This window comes from Pristis pectinata, chromosome 19 (assembly GCF_009764475.1).
Source record: "Pristis pectinata isolate sPriPec2 chromosome 19, sPriPec2.1.pri, whole genome shotgun sequence".
NCBI lineage: Eukaryota > Metazoa > Chordata > Chondrichthyes > Rhinopristiformes > Pristidae > Pristis > Pristis pectinata.
This window is the reverse complement of record NC_067423.1, coordinates 10,950,261-10,968,573: the sequence shown is the minus strand read 5'-3', so window position 1 is coordinate 10,968,573 and position 18,313 is coordinate 10,950,261. Positions and strand designations below refer to the sequence as shown.

Genomic DNA, 18,313 nt, shown 5'->3' with positions numbered 1-18,313 from the left:
TTTTTGAGTCAAATGATGCAAAGAAAGCAGCAGTAACGATAAATTGTAGTTTGACTTTGTCTCTACCGCCCTGTCACGAAGGAAAATCTTGACTTTGTGGAATTAGGAAGATGAAACAATGACTTTGGTTCAACATTAACCTCATGTTGAGAGTTGAGGAAAGCACCTGATTAGACTTGGGTGTCAGCAGCTAGAAGAACAATGTGATTGTTATCAGGCAAGATGGATCTGTGCTTTCTGGAAAAGATGAGTCTTCCAAATGACCTAATTGGTGTCTTCTTTGTTTCTTTTTTAAATAAAAAGAAATGACAATATAATAAAGATGCCTTTAATGTTGTCATGTCCAAAGCACTTTACAGGAGCTTATTTAAATAGTTGACAGTGAGCCACATCAGGACAATAAAGTAAAACACTCCAGAATCTGGGAGTCAGAAATGAAAACACAAATGTTGAAAATGCTCAGCGGGTTATGCTGTATCTGTGGAGGCAAAAGTCCGCATTTTGGTTTGGTTCTGTTTGCTGAAAATCTTATGATGAAATGGAGTACATCAGTCTTCTCATTCTTGCTGTTTTAATAAGATGAAGAAGAAAAAAGTCACTATTGGATCCCATCAATCCATGGGATGAATCTGAGAAGAAATATTCTTCAAAAAGAGAGCTTAATTTGTCTTTCGAGTGATTTGTCTGTATTTCCATGGAGAGTTGAGAGTGAATAGGACTAATGTTGAAACTAACAAAGCACTCCAAATCATTTTGAGTGTCTTGTCAGTACAAATGGTAGTGATTAAAGCAATCAAACTGGTCCCATTCCCTTGGAAACCAATTCATAGATTTGTTTCTGTCATCTAAAATAACTGCAGATGACGAATAGATTTAGTTAAAGGTGTACCTTCTTTCTGAAGTGGGTCATGCAGTTATTTCCATGGGTATAATAGCATTTATGGAAATCCTGTTTACAGTGCAAGCATAGTCGATTGGCACAGAATGCAGTTTTCCAGTGGGATAAAGCACCAGGGTCCGTGCATAAGCCAGTTTATTGACTTGGACTGGGTGGGAACTTGTATTTCCCCGTGGATTGTTGGGATTTGGACTGGTGTTGGGATAAATTCAGAACGTTTTAGTTATTCCTATGTTTGTAAAATCCAGAAAGCCAAAGCTTTATCGCTGAGGCAGGTGGCGGCTGCATGTCGTTACAATAGCATGCGGTATTCATCCCAACCCGCTGCTCACGAACTGGTGTGCTCGAGTGGCTCTTGAATACTTGCAGCTTGTTACTTCAGCTGAAACAGAAAGTGGTGGGCTGTTTCTTTCTCTCTCCACAGAATGGTTGATCTACCATGCAAACCTTACTGCAAAAGTAAACTGAGGGGGATGCAATGAGCGTGCAAGTGCTTTTAGCCCAGCTGAGTGAGTGGGCAAGTGGGTGGCAGATGTGTAACGTGGAGACTTTTGTTCGTAGAAAAAAAGTCTGGTACTGATTAGGCCAGCATTGGTTGCCCATTTCTGATGGCTTGCCAGATTACTTCAGAGGGCAGTTCTCTGCAGGCACATGTAGTCTAGAGTTTAGTCTTAGAGCACAGAAATGGCCCTTTCCATGATGACCACCAAGCACCCATTTAAACTGAATCACTCCAATTCTACCCACATTCCCATCAACTCCTCCCAGGTTCTACCCCTCACTGACACGAGGTGCAATTTATTGTGGCCGTTTCACCCACTTACTTGCATGTCTTGAAGGAGGAGGAAACTGGAGCACCCAGAGGAAAACCATGTGATCCCAGGAAGAACATGCAAACTCCACATGCACGGCACCAGAGGTTGGGATTGAACCTAGGCTACTGGAGCTGTGAGGTAGCAGCTCTGCTACTTATTGCCACTGTGCTGCCCGGATAGGACAAGGTGGCGGATTTCCTGCCTCTCCCTTTTGTAAGCCAGCTCCAGTTTACTGTTCCTTATGGAATGGAAGTGTAATCTCAACACTGCCTCATTGTGATACCTGAGTTGAAAGCAATGATGTACAAATTTATTTCCCACTAATGTGTAATGCTGCATTTTAATTGAGCTCCTGGACTGCCCGGATAGTAATCTTTGCTCTTTTCCTGGTATTGGTTATAATTATTCATTGGGGTTACCCCCTTGTCAGCTACTTGCTGTGGATCGTGGGACGTTGAAAAGCAACCTGTTTTCTAGGCTTATATCATGGTGCTGGATAGCTATCCGCTTGGATGCACTCGTGTGGTCTAGTCTGACATCCTTGGGTTTTGTCCTTCCATGCCAAATCAGAATGGGAATATTTTTGGACCACTGCAATACTGTTTCCTTTTTTTGATTCTTTTAATTATGAGCAGAGTTACTACTTCAGATTCTCATCACTCTACCATGCTAGTTGGTCCTTCTGAGTGTTTGTTCCTCTCCTTTCCCCTCTTCCCCTCTAACCACCATTAATTACTTATTTTGCACTGATTTATGAACATTAGCCAATCGCCTTTAAATCCTGGTATTTGGTACTGGTCCAATATTGATTTCAATGCTATTTCTCCTCGTGTATTTCCAGGATTTGTATTTCAGTTTTAATTTTAATAAATTAAAACTACATGCTTTTTGAAGTAATTATACACAGTGGTCTTGTAGAGATGTAGGCAGCTTACTAAGAATGGAGGGCCTTGAATGGTCTACTAGTTATGGATGCAGTATTTCATAGCACTGGTTAGGGATGTTTGAGCATCATAATGGCGTTAGAGGTTATGGATGTGTGTGCACTGAACTGAAGAAATGTTGGGACTTGATGGTGTGTTGCTTTCCAGAGAAATTACCATAACCAATTAGTGTTTAGCCATGTGAGTGGATGCTGAGGTCTGCTTTGTTACTTTGCAAATCAAGGAATATTTACATTGTAATTTTCATTTCATGACTTATTTGATTAAATGTGACTTGGGCAGGTTGTACATGGTATGTGGAGGGATGGGCAAATTGGCTGCTATCTTTTAACAAATAATAGAAATGCATTCCTAAGTACTCAACCAACCCTTGAGCATTATTCGCTTTTCCTTGGTGATTTAAAAAAAATTATTTACTTTGGTTGAATTGACTTTTGAAATTGATCCATTTCATTTAGGTGTTTATGGTCTTAGCTTTGTAAACCAGTGTTGCCATGTTGTGGTGTGGTAACTCTGGTTTCCGTGCACTTTGATGGGGAGGAAAATCCCTGCTACAGACAAGCTATTGACTTTGAGAGAGATGGAAGGAGAGTGTTGCTGCCTGGCTCTAATTGAGGAGGTCAGCAATTTGGCATCACCACTGCAGCTGAATTGATGCTGCCTGTATATTCCTGTGGTGGAATGGATAAACTGCCACAGTTCACATGACTGCTGGTGCTAACTCTTGGTAACTGTGGAAAATGTCCCAGCTACCTAACAAAGGGTAGATCTGGAAATAGACAAGTCCATCCTTGGACAGGTACCTTGAATGCAGGACACAATCCTTCCAATGTGTCCTCCATCCTATACGAGTTGGGCTCACTAATTACCACTGCCATTACATGGTAATGGGAGATCAAGATGTCTCCTGAGGTTGCTGCAGGGTTAGCTTTTAGTGAGGGGATCTTGCTGATGGGAGTGTATTTTCTTTTCCTGTTACTGCTTTAGCTAATGTCCATTGATCCTGGATACTTCATGGGAACAGAATATGTTTGAGGCACTGAAATAGGCAAGGTATAGAAGGATAGAGTCCTAATGCGGGCAAATGGGATTACTGTCGATGGACAGGTCAGAATGGACGTGGGCTGAAGGGCCAATTGTGACTCTTAGGTCATGGGGAACTGGAATGGTTTTATCAGTCAAAGTCAACCCTCTCCCCAGGTCCCTGTGATAACTAACAAGCCTGGTTCATCGCCAGTCAATCATTAACCCATTGCCTTGCAATGATAGAGATCAGGACTGCATCAATCCTCACTATTACCTTTAAAAGGATCCTAATTGCTTTACGTAAACACGTGAATGAAGTCAAACTCTTTCACCTTCTATTAAAGGATGATGAAACCACACTGAAATGCTTCCAGCCTGCTTTGTCCAATCAGTGCTGATTTGCAGCCTAAACCTGTTATGTACCCAGTTAAACTAATGTTAACCCCTTTTGGGTGGTTTCCCAGTTTTGTGGGCAAAGTGTTATTCACCATGTGTCGTGTTAATATGGAGTTCCTGTTTGGCAGGATAAGGTTCATTTGAAAGCCACACCCAAGGGTTGCTTGTAGCCAGAGTAGGCGGAGCTGAAGCACTTGATTCAGCCCTGTATGGAAATCCTTCCATAAATGTTTCACTCCCTCTGGTAATATTTCTGCGACCCTCTTTCCTGTTACTTTCATTTGGCTTGTTTTTACTTTTTTTTCCCCTTTCTTTAAACATCGTCTCCCATTTATTTTGCAGCAAAGAATTACTTGCACATATTCATTCTTGGATAAAACCAATGTATATTTGGTCATTTTTCACCTTTAAGAGGGAGAGGGCCTACTAACATCGTGTGGTCCACATGTTTTTGTGAATGGTACAGAACTCGGCATTATGTGCTAAGAAGTAAGACTAATACAATTTGACCTGTGCAATATTTTATTTCAAAAATAAACTTCACGGTAGTGCTGCAGTTAGCGTAAAGCTATTATTGTGCCAGTGACCCAGGTTCAAATCCGGCTGCTATCTGTAAGCAGTTTAGATGTTCTCCCCGTGTCTGTGTGGGTTTCCTCGGTGCTCCGGTTTGCTCCCACATTCCAAAGACGTATGGGTTAGGAAGTTGTGGGCATGCTATGTTGGCGCTGGAAGCGTGGTGACACTTGTGGGCTGTTCCCAGAACACTACACAAAAGATGCATTTCACTGTGTTTTGATGTACATGTGACTAATAAAGATATCTTGGATATACCAAAAGATTTATAAGTGCAAAACACTTCACATTCTTGGTGTCATTTGGTCAATACATTCAGTAGTGTTAATCCTTTTTGAAACCCATAGTGCCATTGCCACCCATGGGGTGATGCACCCTTTCATTGTCTGAGGGATTTCCCTACCTGACTTGGCCCTTCCATGTCAAGAAGCGTATTGACTGTGGTCATTCCCCACAGGGCATTGGCTGCACCAAGCTTCAGTGCCTCCCTCGGCACGTACTCCTGGAATAGGGCAGTCAGCAGCATTCCCTTATGGGCATCTTGCTGTGCTGGGCAGCCAAGTTTCAGGGAGGCCAAAGAGTCTTGCACTGAGCTGATGATCTTCCAGCAGCACTTTGTCTCCACATGTATCCTTGGGAACAGCCTGTAGAAATACTTCAGTTATTACTCAGGAGCAAACTGGGAGTGACACCACTTCTCCAACATGATTGGCATGAGTAGTAGGATCACCAGCTGTTATGGTGACTAAGGGTCTCAGGCATTGGTGTTTTTGTTCTAGCTTATTGCATCTAATGAAAGCTTTGCAGACATTTGTGGAATGTGGCTTTGTGACCTTGATGGCGACAACTTCATCTCATAACTTAGGCAGTCCTTCAAAATTGAAGAGAACTTATTCTCTGGTTTTATGGGTTCCAGAGTAGCTGACGAGGCCAGGATGTGAACTCCTCCACAGGTGTGGTGGGTGAATGGGTAGTGTGAGGTTGTCTGCTACTCTGCAAGGTTTTTGTGTGCTCCCAATGCTTGGCCTTGAGGTTCTTAAAGCCATCCTAAATACTCCTCCATTTTCAATGATCATAGGTCACACATTCCCAGGAGTTGGGGAGGAGGTTGCATTTCTTCAAGAATGATTTGAGCATGTATGGAAATCTTTTCCTCTGTCTAGAAATCTTTCCATGACAAGCTCAGAATAGTGTTTGTTTTGGGCATCTTGGTCAACACTTGGTGGAAAGCACTGTCATTCATCTCCTGACAACTCGGATACCTCCCGAGTATGCCTGTTTGTTTGGAGGCAGCTGGATGTGCTGCCGTGCTTAACCCCTTTTTGCTGATTCCCTTGGTCTGCAGTGTCACTCATCACATTCACTTCTGTCATTTTTGCTTTTAATGTTGGATATCTTTGCTTTAAATCCATTTTCTTACCACCTCTGCATAATTTCATTTTTCTTTCACATCTTGCACTGCTCAGTGTTGTGCAGTCTCTTTCCTCTCTGCATGCAGTATTTAGACAGTTAATCAGAAGACATCTATAAATAAGTGCAAAAAAAAAGAATAATGGGGTAGTGTTCAGGGATCATTCAGAAATCTGACGGTGGAGGGGAAGAAGCTGTTCTTGAATGATTTTAGTATGGGTCTTCAGGCTCCTGTACCATTTCCCTGTTGGTAGTAATGAGAAGAGGGCATGTTGCAGATAGTGAAGGTCCTTCATGATAGATGCTGCCTCCTTGAGGCACTGTCTCTTGATGTCCTCTGGTGGGGAGGGTTGTGCTCGTGATGGACCTGGCTGACTCTATGACCATCTGCAACCTCTTCTGATCCTGTGCATTGGAGGCTCTGTACCAGGCTGTGATGCAGCCAGTCAGAATGCGCTCCACCGTACATCTGTACAAATTTGTAATAGTCTTTGACATACCAAATCTCCTCAAACCCCTAATGAAGTCAAGCCACTGGCATGCTGCCTTCGTGATTGCTTCAATGTGTTGGGCCCAGGATAGATGCTCAGATGTTGATGCCCAGGAACTTGAAGCTGCTCACCCTTTCCACCACTGACCCCACAATGAGGACTGGTGTGTGTTCTCCCAGCTTCCCCTTCCTGAAGTCCGCAGTCAATTTCCTGCTGACGTCGAGTGTGAGGTTGTTGTTGTGACGCCACTCAACCAGCTGATCTGTCTCACTCCTGTACGCTGCCTTGTCACCATCTGAGATTGTACCAACAACAGTGGTGTCATTGGTGAATTTATAAATGAAGTTTGAGTGTTCTGGTGATATATTTGTCCTGACTGAGGTAATTTATTTGAGGCTTGTGGGATGTGAGGCATGTGCTTTCTCTCCAGTCAAGTCTGAACAAATTGTTGCAGTCTTGTGATGGGTTAGGTGGGTGCCTTGATCAAAATCCTCTAAGAACTTGGAAATAAATTGCAGGCCTTCTGAAATAAAAGATTCCTTTCTTCTGCCACATAAACATTTAAAGCAGATGAGTTTGTTCACAAAGGCAATGAGACACTGCAGTTTTATTTTTAAAAAAGGATTATATGGCGATGGGATTATGAAAGGGATTTGGTCAGCTGGTCACGCTGTACGTTAATCTTGAGGATAACATTGCATTTGCAGAGATAATGTGCATCCTTTCACTGCATTGTCCAGTCTCGCCACAACAGACACCTAAACTATTCAAAATGTAACATGTAATTCCCGAAAAAAGTGAAATGAAATGTACAATTATTTGAAATAAACATAATGCTAGAAGTACCCTGCAGGCCCCATCCATGGTGAGGAGGGTGGCTGTGGAGAATTGGCACCAATGTCTCGGTGATGATCTTCAGAACTGGAGTTCTGATGAGGGGTCGTTAACCAGAAACATTAGATCTGTCTGTTTCCACAGATGGTCCCTGATCTGAATATTTCCAGTGTTACTGGTTTTAGTTCAGGTTCCCAGCATCCATGGTATTTTTGCCTGTGCATAAAATTATTTGAGCTGCTTTGGGGTGGGGTGACTTTTAATCCCTTTATGACAAGGGAGGTGAATCAGTGACGTGGAGTTTGTGACACTCTCTACATGTGACAGTTGCTCACATTGCCAGATCTTTGAACTTTTTAAGGTGGGACTGCCCATTTCAGAGCCAGATGGATTCTGGATTATCCTCCAAGTATCTGGGAGTTGTGCATTTTACCCCCCATGCACTCTATTTCAAATGGGAAAGCAAATGAAATTGTTATAATGGCTGAAATTTATGTTGGTTTGATTTTTCCTGCTGAATATTTTGGGCACACAACTCATTGGGCTGAAAGACGAAGGTTCGAAGGCACTCCATCGGTTGAATGAGTTTGCTTTACTCAGTTGCTCTGGTAATCTCAAGGTCAAGCATTCAATATATTGAAGGAGTTAAATATAGTTTCTGTGATGAAGGGATGTGGGGATAGTGTTTGGATCATCAGCCATGATCATACTGAATGGGGAAGCATATTCAAATGGCTTAGCCCTGTTTTCCCTGTATCTATCACCCGAGTCAGATGTTTAGAGATGGGCTCCTATGATTATTTAATCACATTACTTGTGACGCTGCTTTCTGGGCTTGATGAATACTAACTCATGAAGTGGTATGTTTTACTTGTCTGTCTCATGTGAAACACACATGAACATTGATTTGAGATGGCTAATTCCACAATATTGGTGGTAATTTTTTTTTGTTTGAATTTGACCAACCTTCAGGTCTCTGAACACCAAGTCTGTTCTTCCTGGACATGAGAGGCAAATGAATTCTCATTGAGCAAGACAGCAACAACTTCATGCAAGTTGCAAGGTTAGCAGCAGCTCTCTATCATCATGGAAAATTGACACCCACAAAGATGTTGGAAGAGATGAGGAACAGTTTGTTCAAGGGTAAGTTTGAGGAGTAATATCGACAGTGGAAATTCCAGAATTTAGAGAATTCGCAGCCAATGGCACGAGCAGCATTAGTGGAGCAGTTCAAATCTGGGTAAGTACAAGGGAGTTGAATTAGTGAAGCAGTGCTTTGGTGACTTCTGGACTGCACCTCCCACCTCAACTGCAGCAGGTGGTTTAGTGGCTGTAAAACTAAGTCCAGGCTTCCTCTGACGTGAGATCTTGTTTAAGTGGTGGAAGCCAGTTCTTTCAGTCCATTCTTGGGATGTGCACATTGCTGGCAATTCCTGTCCATCCCAGGTTGATGTAGAAAGCGGCAGAGAGTCTCCTCGAGCCAACGGCAGACCTCCCTGGAGAAGGTAGTTGTGTTGGAGAGGGAATTCCAGGATTTGAACTCGGACAATGAAGGGCCAGCGATGTATTCCTCAGTTGTGATGTGTGACTTGGAGGGGCCTACGCAGGTGGGGTTGTTCTGCAGTGTCAGTGCACGTCCCCATTCATGGTAGCATTTGCAGGTGGAAGATGCTGTTGATGTAGCCTGGGTGAATAACTGCAGTACAATTTGTAGACTGTACGCACTGGTGGTGGACTGCATAGAAAACCTACAGTACAATTCAGGCCCTGTGGCCCACAAAGCTGTGCCGAACATGTCCCTACCCTAGAAATTACTAGGCTTACCCATAACCCTCTATTTTACTCAGCTCCATGTACCTATCTGACAGTCTCTTGAAAGACATTGTATCCGCCTCCTCCACCGTTTCCGGCAGCCCATTCCACGCACTCACCACTCTCTGAGTAAAAAAAACTTACCCCTGACATCTCCTCTATATCTATTCCCCAGCACCTTAAACCTATGTCCTCTTGTGGCCACCATTTCAGCCCTGGGGAAAAGCCTCTGACTATCTACCCTATCAATACCTCTCATCATCTTACACACCTCCGTCTCTCCAAGGAGAAAAGGCCGAGTTCCCTCAACCTGCTTTCATGAGGCATGCTCCGCATTCCAGGTAGCATCCTTGTAAATCTTCTCTGCACCCTCTCTATGGCTTCCACATCTTTCCTGTAGTGAGGTGACCAGAACTGAGCACAGTACTCCAGGTGGGGTCTGACCAGGGACCTATATAGCTGCAACAATACCTCGCGGCTCCTAAATTCAATTCCCCGATTGATGAAGGACAATACACCATATGCCGCCTTAACCACAGAGTCAACTTGCGCAGCCGCTTTGAGCCTCCTATGGACTCGGACCCCAAGATCCCTCTGATCCTCCACGCTGCCAAGAGTCCTACCATTAATACTATATTCTGCCAACGTATTTGACCTACCAAAATGAACCACTTCACACTTATCTGGGTTGAACCGCATCTGCCACTTCTCAGCCCAACTCCGCATCCTATCTATATTCCTCTGTAACCTCTGACAGTCCTCCAAATTATCCCCAACACCCCCAACCTTCGTGTCATCCGCAAACTTACTAACCCACTCCTCCACTTCCTCATCCAGGTCATTTATAAAAATCACAGAGAGTAAGGGTCCCAGTACAGATCCCTGAGGTACACCACTGGTCACCGACCTCCACTCAGGATACGACCCTTCAACAACCACTCTTTGCCTTCTGTGGGCCAGCCAGTTCTGGATCCACACTGCAATGTCCCCTTGGATCCCATGTCTCCTCACCTTCTCCATAAGCCTCGCATGGGGTACCTTATCAAATGCCTTGCTGAAATCCATATACACTACATCTACTGCTCTCCCTTCATCGATGTGCTTAGTCACATCCTCAAAAATTTCAGTCAAGCTCGTAAGGCAGGACCTGCCCTTGACAAAACCATGCTGACTATTCCTAATCATATTATACCTCTCCAAATGTTCATAAATCCTGCCTCTCAGGATCTTTTCCATCAGCTTATCGACCACTGAGGTAAGACTCACTGGTCTATAATTTCCTGGGCTACTCCCCTCCTTGAATAAGAGAACGACATCCGCAACCCTCCAATCTTCCAGAACCTCTCTTGTCTCCGTGGGCGACGCGGAGATCATCGTCAGAGGCTCCGCAATCTCCTCCCTCGCCTCCCACAGCAACCTGGGGTTGCTCTCCTAATCTCTTTCTTAAGTTCCTTCCTTTTAGCCTTGTCCTCCTCCAAATGTCTAACATTACCTATCTCTCTGTACCTTTTGTATGTTTTTCTATTCCTTTTGACTAAATTTATTATAGCATTCGTACACCACGGTTCCTGTATCCTGTCATGACTCCCCTGTCTCATCAGAACATGTCTATGCAGAGCTCCACACAAATACCCCCTGAATATTTGCCACATTTCTTCTGTACTTTTCCTAGAGAACATCTGTTCCCAATTAATCTTCCAATTTCCTGCCTGAGAGCTTCATAATTCCCTTTACTCCAAGTAAACACCTTTCTAGCCTGTCTGTTCCTATCCCTCTCCAGTGCTAACATAAAAGAGATTAGAATTATGATCGCTATCACCAAAATGTTCACCCACTGAGAGATCTGACACCTGACCGGGTTCATTTCCCAATACCAAATCAAGCGCAGCCTCTCCTCTTGTAGGTCTATCTACATACTGTGTCAAGAACCCTTCCTGAACACACCTAACAAACTCCACCCCATCTAAACTCCTCACTGTCTGGAGATGCCAATCGATGTTTGGGAAATTAAACTCCCCCATCATAACAACTGTTATTCTCACACCTTTCTAGGATCTGCTTCCCTATCTGCTCCTCAATAACCCTGTCACTATTGGGCGGCCTATATATATATTAAAAAAAACACCCAGCGCAGTTATCGACCCTTTCCTGTTCCTAACCTCCACCCACAGAGACTCCGTAGACGATCCCTCCATAACGTCCACCTTTTCTGCAGCTGTGACACTATCTCTGATCAACAGTGCCACTCCCCACCTCTCTTGCCTGCCTCCCTGTCCTTCCTGAAACGTCTAAAACCCGGCACTTGAATCAATCATTCCAGCCCCGGAGCCATCCAAATCTCCATAATGGCCACCATATCATAGCTCCAAGTATCAATCCAAGCTCTAAGCTCACCTGCCTTGTTCACAACACCCCTTGCGTTAAAATAGACACATCTCAAGCCTGTCTGAACACATCCCTTCTCTATCACCTGCCTGTGGTACTTACTCCTAGCCTCCTCTATTTGAGAGCCAAACAGCTCTTCCCCAGTCTCTCCAGTGCAGATCCCACCCCCCAACAATTCTAGTTTAAACTCTCCCCAGTAGCCTTAGCAAACCTCCCCCCCGGTATGTTGGTGCTCCTGGGATTCAAGTGCAACCCGTCCTCTTTGAACAGTTCATACCTGCCCCAAAAGAGGCCCCCATGATCCAGAAAACTGAATCCCTGCTCATTACTCCAATCCCTCAACCACGCATTTAACCACCTCCTCATTCTGTTCCTATACCCACTGTCGCTTAACACAGGCAGTAATCTGGAAATTACTACCTTTGAGGTCCTACTTCTCAAATTCCTAATTCTCTATAGTCTCTTTTCAGGACCTCATTCCTTTCCCTACCTATGTCGTTGGTACCAATATGTACCACGACCTCTGGCTGTTCTCCCTCCCCCTTCAGGATATCTTGGACGCGCTCCAAAACATCCCAGACCCTGGCACCTGGGAGGCAAACTACCTTCCGAGTTTCTTTCCTGCGTCCACAGAATCGCTTGTCTGCCCACCTAACTATAGAGTCCCCTATCACTAGTGCCCTCCTCACTCCTTCCCCAACCATCTGAGCCACAGGGCCAGACTCTGTGCCAGAGACACTGCCACCGTTGCTTCCCCCAGGTAGGCTGTCTCCCCCAACAGTACTCAAGCAGGAGTACTTATTGTCAAGGGGTACAGCCACAGAGGTACTTTCTAGTACCTGACTCTTCCCCTTTCCCTTCCCCCTCTTGACTGTGACCCAATTGCCTGATTCCAATGTTCCCGGTGTGACCATCTGCCTATAACTTCTCTCTATCACCTCCTCATTCTCCCTGACCAGATGTAGGTTATCGAGCTGCATCTCCAGTTCCCTAACACGGCCCCTCAGGAGCTGCAGCTCGACACACCGGGCGCAGACGTAGCCCTCCCGGAGGCAAGGAAACTCTGGGAACTCCCACATCTGACACTGAGTAAATGAATGTTTAGTGTGGTCCTAAAGCTGCTTGAACTGTTTGCACTTCATTCCTCCAAGCAAATGGACAGTATTCAATGTTCCTCGCTTGTGCCCTTGTCGATGATTGAAAGGTTTGGAGTGTGAGGAGGTGAGTCACTCACTGGAGCAGACCCAACCTTGGACCTGCTTTTGTTACCGTAATAATTGTGTTTCTGATCATTAGTGACCTCCGGGATGTTATGTATTCTCTACAGTGGTTTGCTGGAACAGTCATTGCCTGGCATTTTGTGGCATGATTGTTGCTCCTGAGTACATAACCAAATGTTGTCTGGGTCTTGCTCTGTGCAGATGTGGACTGCTTTATTTGCAGAGGAGATACAAATGGAATTGAACATGGTGCACTCGCCAGTGAATATCAACAGTGTTAAACATGTGATGGAAGGAAGCAGTTGAATGTAGTTGTGCATAGGACATTGCTCTGAGGAAATCCAGCGGGATCGGGTTTATCGGTGTGAAATATGCAGTAATGTCCTTTGAGCAAGATGATCGGTCATACAACATCTATATTTGTTTTCCTTTGTGTGAGGTATGACCCTAATCATGGAGTGCTTTACTCTTGATCCCCAGTGACCTTTTGGTTTAATCAATGTTCTTTGTCAATGATGGTTGCTCTCGCTTTCAGGAATTCAGCTGTTGGGTTACTGCTTGGACCAAGGCTGTGAAGAGGTCTGGAGCTGAGTGGTCCTGGTGAAACCCAAACATGTGGGTGATGAGTACATGCTGCTTGATAGCAGTGTCCATAACTTCCCTCACTCTTACTTATTTAAGAGCAGGCTGAACTGGATAAAAACGTATTTCTATTTTTTTTGTGAACAGGATGTATATGGACAGTTTTGTTCATTTATAGGGCAGATGGCAGTGTTGCAACTGTACTGGAGCATCTTGGCCTGAGACCTGGAATAGAAGTCTTCAATACTAACTGTTAGAATGCTCTCTGGACCTGTAGCTTTTCTGTATCCACTGCTCTTGATTGTCTCTTGAGGTTGTGAATGAATTAGCTGAAGACTGGCATCTGATTTTGCTTGGAAGTTGTGGCTGAGCATGCTTCTGAATGTCTTCAGCACTTGTATGCAGTACACCCCCATTGTTAAGGATGGGGAAGTACCTGAACTTGCTGTTTTCTCTTAGATGCCTGTTACATATGCACGGAGCAAGTATGACAATGTTGCAGTAGAATAAATGTCTTTAACTGATTCATATTAATCAAAATACAGAAACTGAGCAACTTGCAATCATAGATCCACGAGGTCTGTGGAGACCTAAAAGCACGCAAGTTTCCCAAGTCCTGGACCAAAAGTGAAGTCGCGCATCAGAGGACGTCATTGCTCCACCGAAAGATTGGCCAGCCAGTGCTCACGTGCATATAGGCGTGCGCATGCCATATTTGTGCCATTGATCCACTGGACGATCGACTGACCGGCATGCGCATTTGCCGCACTCTCCATGCGGTTCATCCAGACGGTTCAATGCCCATGCAATGCAGAAGGAGATGAATTCTTAAGGTTTTAGGGTCAAAAGGAAATATCTGGGGAATATTATGAGCAACCCAATTTAGTTGAGCTTGTGATCATGAATTGGATTCAGAATTAGACTGATGAATGTTGCTGAGCATCTTGAGGTTGTGTGCTTAACCGCACGATGTCCAAATTTTTCTCGTAAATAAGCTTTTCTCCCTTGTGTTCTTTTGAATGGAGATTTGTTGCTTCAGCATGAATTGTATTAAAATATGTAAAGTCCTGCTAATGGATACCAGATGTGCATTACTGAAGTAGATTAAATTCCTTCCAGTCTCCCCGAATGCATTAATTTCAATTTGATTATGTGGATTTTTTTTTTTACCCCTGTCAGTGCAGTCGGCAGGGTATTTGGATGTAAACTGATTTTGGTCAATTGGATGCACCACCTCGAATCAGTCCATGCGATGTAAGGTCTTGGCAACAGAAGGAGGGAATGTTCTGAGACTTGATGAATAGGATTCAGACTAGGACTAACAAACCTGAAGCATTGACTCTTTCTCTTTCCACATCTGTTAAGTGTTTGCAGCATTTTCTGTTTTTATTTCAGATTTCCAGCATCTGCAGTTGGTTTTTATTTACAATCCAAGAATCAAATTCATGGCAGCCTCGATTAAGTTGCTGGGCACAGGCTTCAGAGTTCAATGTCCGCAGATGTCCAAGTCAAGTGGAAAATGAGAATACTTTGAAAAGCACGCACTAAATGAGTGTATCAAACTTGAATGCAGGAGTGCTCAACACAAAGAACTAGTTTAAACAAAACTCAATAAGTCCATGATGTAGAAGGCCTCTGGGACTTGGTAAATGTACAGTTTCTGCTTGATAACATCTTTTGAATTTAGCACTAACTGCAACAGTGTTGGCTTCAGATTCACAGCTTAAGTACAATTGATTTGACTTGGAACTCCATTTATTACTTGATTGCACCTTATGATCAATGGGCTATCACTAGTTTTGTAGCAAGGAAATCTTATCAAACTATCTGGGCTGTGTTCCAGCCTATCAGACTATTTGAAGGCTGCCACAGTGGTGTTTTCTGCATTGGTCATGTTATCATTAAGGTTGATAAGAGGGGTTGGGAGCAGTGAAAATTGGAAGGGTCAAAACTCAAGGCTAATGCTGCAAGCAGCGGTGGATTTAAAAATTGTCTTCTGGTTGTGAATTTTGCACTCAAAGTTAATTATATCTACCAACTGAGAAAACTAGGTGGGAAAATTATCAGTGCATGTTAACCTGCAAATAATGTCATTTTAATAAAGACATTTGAAAATCTGCTCACTTGGCAAGAAATAATTTTCTTTTACAAAAGACAGTAGCTTTAATGAAAGGAAAAGGTAGTTTGGGAAAAATAAAAAGAAATGATGTCCTTCGCTCATTAGTCTGACTTGACATAATGGGCAGATAATAGCATTGGTTTAGTCCTCGGAAACAATGTATGTTTAAGATTTATTGTTTCCACACTGTCAAGATGTTGAAAGAGCTTGACAGTACAGCATAGGAACAGGCCCTCTGGCCCATGATGTGCTGAAGTATAACTAAACTGACACCTAATCCCTTCTGTCTATACATGATCCATATTCTTCCATTCTTTGCATATTCAGGTGCCTATGTAAGAGCCTCCTGTATATCTCTTTAAAAATCAGAGGCATTTTGAAATCTAAAGTGAGATAAATGTGGCAATGAATTTCCACAAAGCTAGATCTCCCCAACAGCAAAGGTTTGATCAGATATCACTATTTATGGATGCTTGCTGTGGGGTGTAATGTTGCTCAAGATGCAATGAGCGCACTTCTCTCCAGAGTACCGCAGACTCTTGGTAGCCACTGGAGAAAATTGATGTGGTCTTGGTTTGACAATGCATCTGAAAGATGGGACTTCTGGCAGTGTGGCACTTTTTTTTAAGTACTGCAGAGGTCTAATCCTAGGTTTGTAAACTGTTTTGTTTTTGGCTGGGATCCTTTAATATTGTTATCCAGGTGAAAAGCTTGAGGATTGAAGCCCTCTTGAGAAACTAGAGCATATAAGCTAGGCTTGTACCTTGGGCAGCATCTGTCGGGGGGGTGGGGGGTGAAAAATGGACCTGATGTTACAGTTTGATCTTTGCATCAGAATTGGCCAATTCTGATGCAAATTGCAGTCAATTTTGATGCAGAATTGGCCAATTCTGATAAAATTAGTAAGACTAGTTACCTGAAATTGTGTTCAATATTTGACTTAAGATTGTAACATGCTCAGGTAGAAGATGGGATGTATTCCACACACCTACAAAAAGATTTATTGGAAGAGTTTAAAGGCCAAAGACCATAAGGTCAGACCAGAGGTGGGATAGTGAATTTAAGTGACAGGGGACTGGAAGCACGAACTGAGGAGGTCATTCGACCTGTTCAGTTTCGCACATGCGGAGGAGATGATACGGTGAGTACTGAATGCAATGCAATAGATTGGAAGAAGTACAGATGAGTTGCTATTTCATCTGGAGGGAGTTGTGGGCCCCTGAATATTGGGAAGGTCAAAGTGCAGATGTTCTATCTCCTGCAGTTGCATCGGGAGTTGCTGTTGGTAGAGTGGAAGAGTGTGCTGCTGAGGGAACCAGCCCCTTAAAAAAAAAACTTCTGAAGGGGGAGGCAAGAGGGAGACTTGTCTGGTGGGGACATCACGTTGATGGTGTTGGAAATTGGAGGATGATCCATTGATCATGGGGTGTAGTTGTAGTTTACCCAAAGCTGTATTTGACCAACTTGAAGCTGGTTTAGTGTAATGAATAGCAAAAAAAAAATTGATCACTGAGCTTCACTAGCCAAAGAACATTGTTTGAGAGAGGTCACAAAGAGGTTGGCAAGAAATTTATTGAAGCATCCTATGAAGGGACAGTGTCTATTGCTTGCTGTTGCTTTAAGTTTGTACCCTGGTAAATCTTTGCTGCACCCTTTCCAACTTAATGATATCCTAGTATCGAGGCAACCAGAACTGCACACAATACTTTACTTTGTGTGGTGTGCTTACCTTGTACAGCTGTAACATGACCTCCTGACCCTTGTACTCAATTTCTTGACCAATGAAGGCAAGCATGCCGTATGCTGCCTTCACCACCCTGTCTACCTTCGTCGCCATTTTCAAGGGAAAGTGTTCTACAGCACTCCCCAGGGCCCTGCTATTCACTGTATGCCCCGCCCTGATTTAACTTAACAAAGTGCAACACTTTGCGCTTATCGAGCTAAATTTCATCTGTTGTTCCCTGGCCCACTTTCCCAGTTGATCTAGCCCTGATAATGAAAAGAATATCTCTGCCAGGGCCCGAGCAATTTCTTCCTTGGCTTCACACCATGTCCTTGGATACACTTGGATACTCCAGGGATTTATCTAACTTCATGCACTTTTTGGAGTGCCAGCAGCAGCCTGGTACAGAGCCTCCAATGCATAAGATCACAAGAAGCTGCAGAGGGTTATAAACTCAGTCAGCTCCATCATTGACATGACCCTCTTCACCATTGAGGACATCTTCAAGAGGCGGTGCCTCAAGAAGGTGGCATCTATCACTAAGGACCCTCACTATCTGGGACATGCCTTCTCATAACTACCATCAGGGAGGAGATATAGGAGCCTGAAGATGCAAACTCAACAATTTAGGGACAGCTTTTTCCCCTCCAGATTTCTGAATGATCCTTGAACACCTTGTTATCCCTTTTTTCCACTTTTTTCTTATTTCTGTAATTTATGGATTTTTGCCTTTGCACTGTACTGCTGCTGTGAAACAAAAAATTTCACATCTTATGTCAGTGATCTGATTCTGAGGTAATTCAGATCCTGATTCACCATCTATTTTGTCATGTGGTTATGTTTCAGGACTTCACTATTCTTTCCTGAATTCCTTGGCTTCCATGGTATGCTCCACAGTAAATATAATTGAAGTATTTATTTCAGAGATCACCTGTCTCCCATGGCTCCACACACAAACAACCACATTGATTCTTCTGGCTCCTATTCTCTCCCTAGTTACCCTTCTGTTCGTACATCATGGCAAAAATAATGACATCTCGCTTTTAAATTGACTGCTCTGGACATGTATGAAATCAGCATCAGTC

At 43.7% G+C, this 18,313-nt stretch overlaps 1 long non-coding RNA gene across 3 annotated transcripts in view; it reads left to right on the top strand.

Moving 5' to 3' along the window:
* LOC127580514 (uncharacterized) overlaps window positions 1-18,313 on the top strand; it is an 82,674-nt gene that overhangs the window by 21,311 nt on the left and 43,050 nt on the right. Inside the window, exons 3-4 of one of the 3 annotated variants that reach the window (XR_007957830.1) lie at window positions 8,360-8,530; window positions 14,782-15,081. The exons of 1 other annotated variant lie outside the window; for it this stretch is intronic. This is a non-coding gene — a long non-coding RNA (uncharacterized LOC127580514). Of the gene's footprint in view, window positions 1-8,359; window positions 8,531-14,781; window positions 15,082-18,313 lie in introns of those variants that run through there. One more of the 3 variants, XR_007957831.1, reaches the window with a different exon arrangement.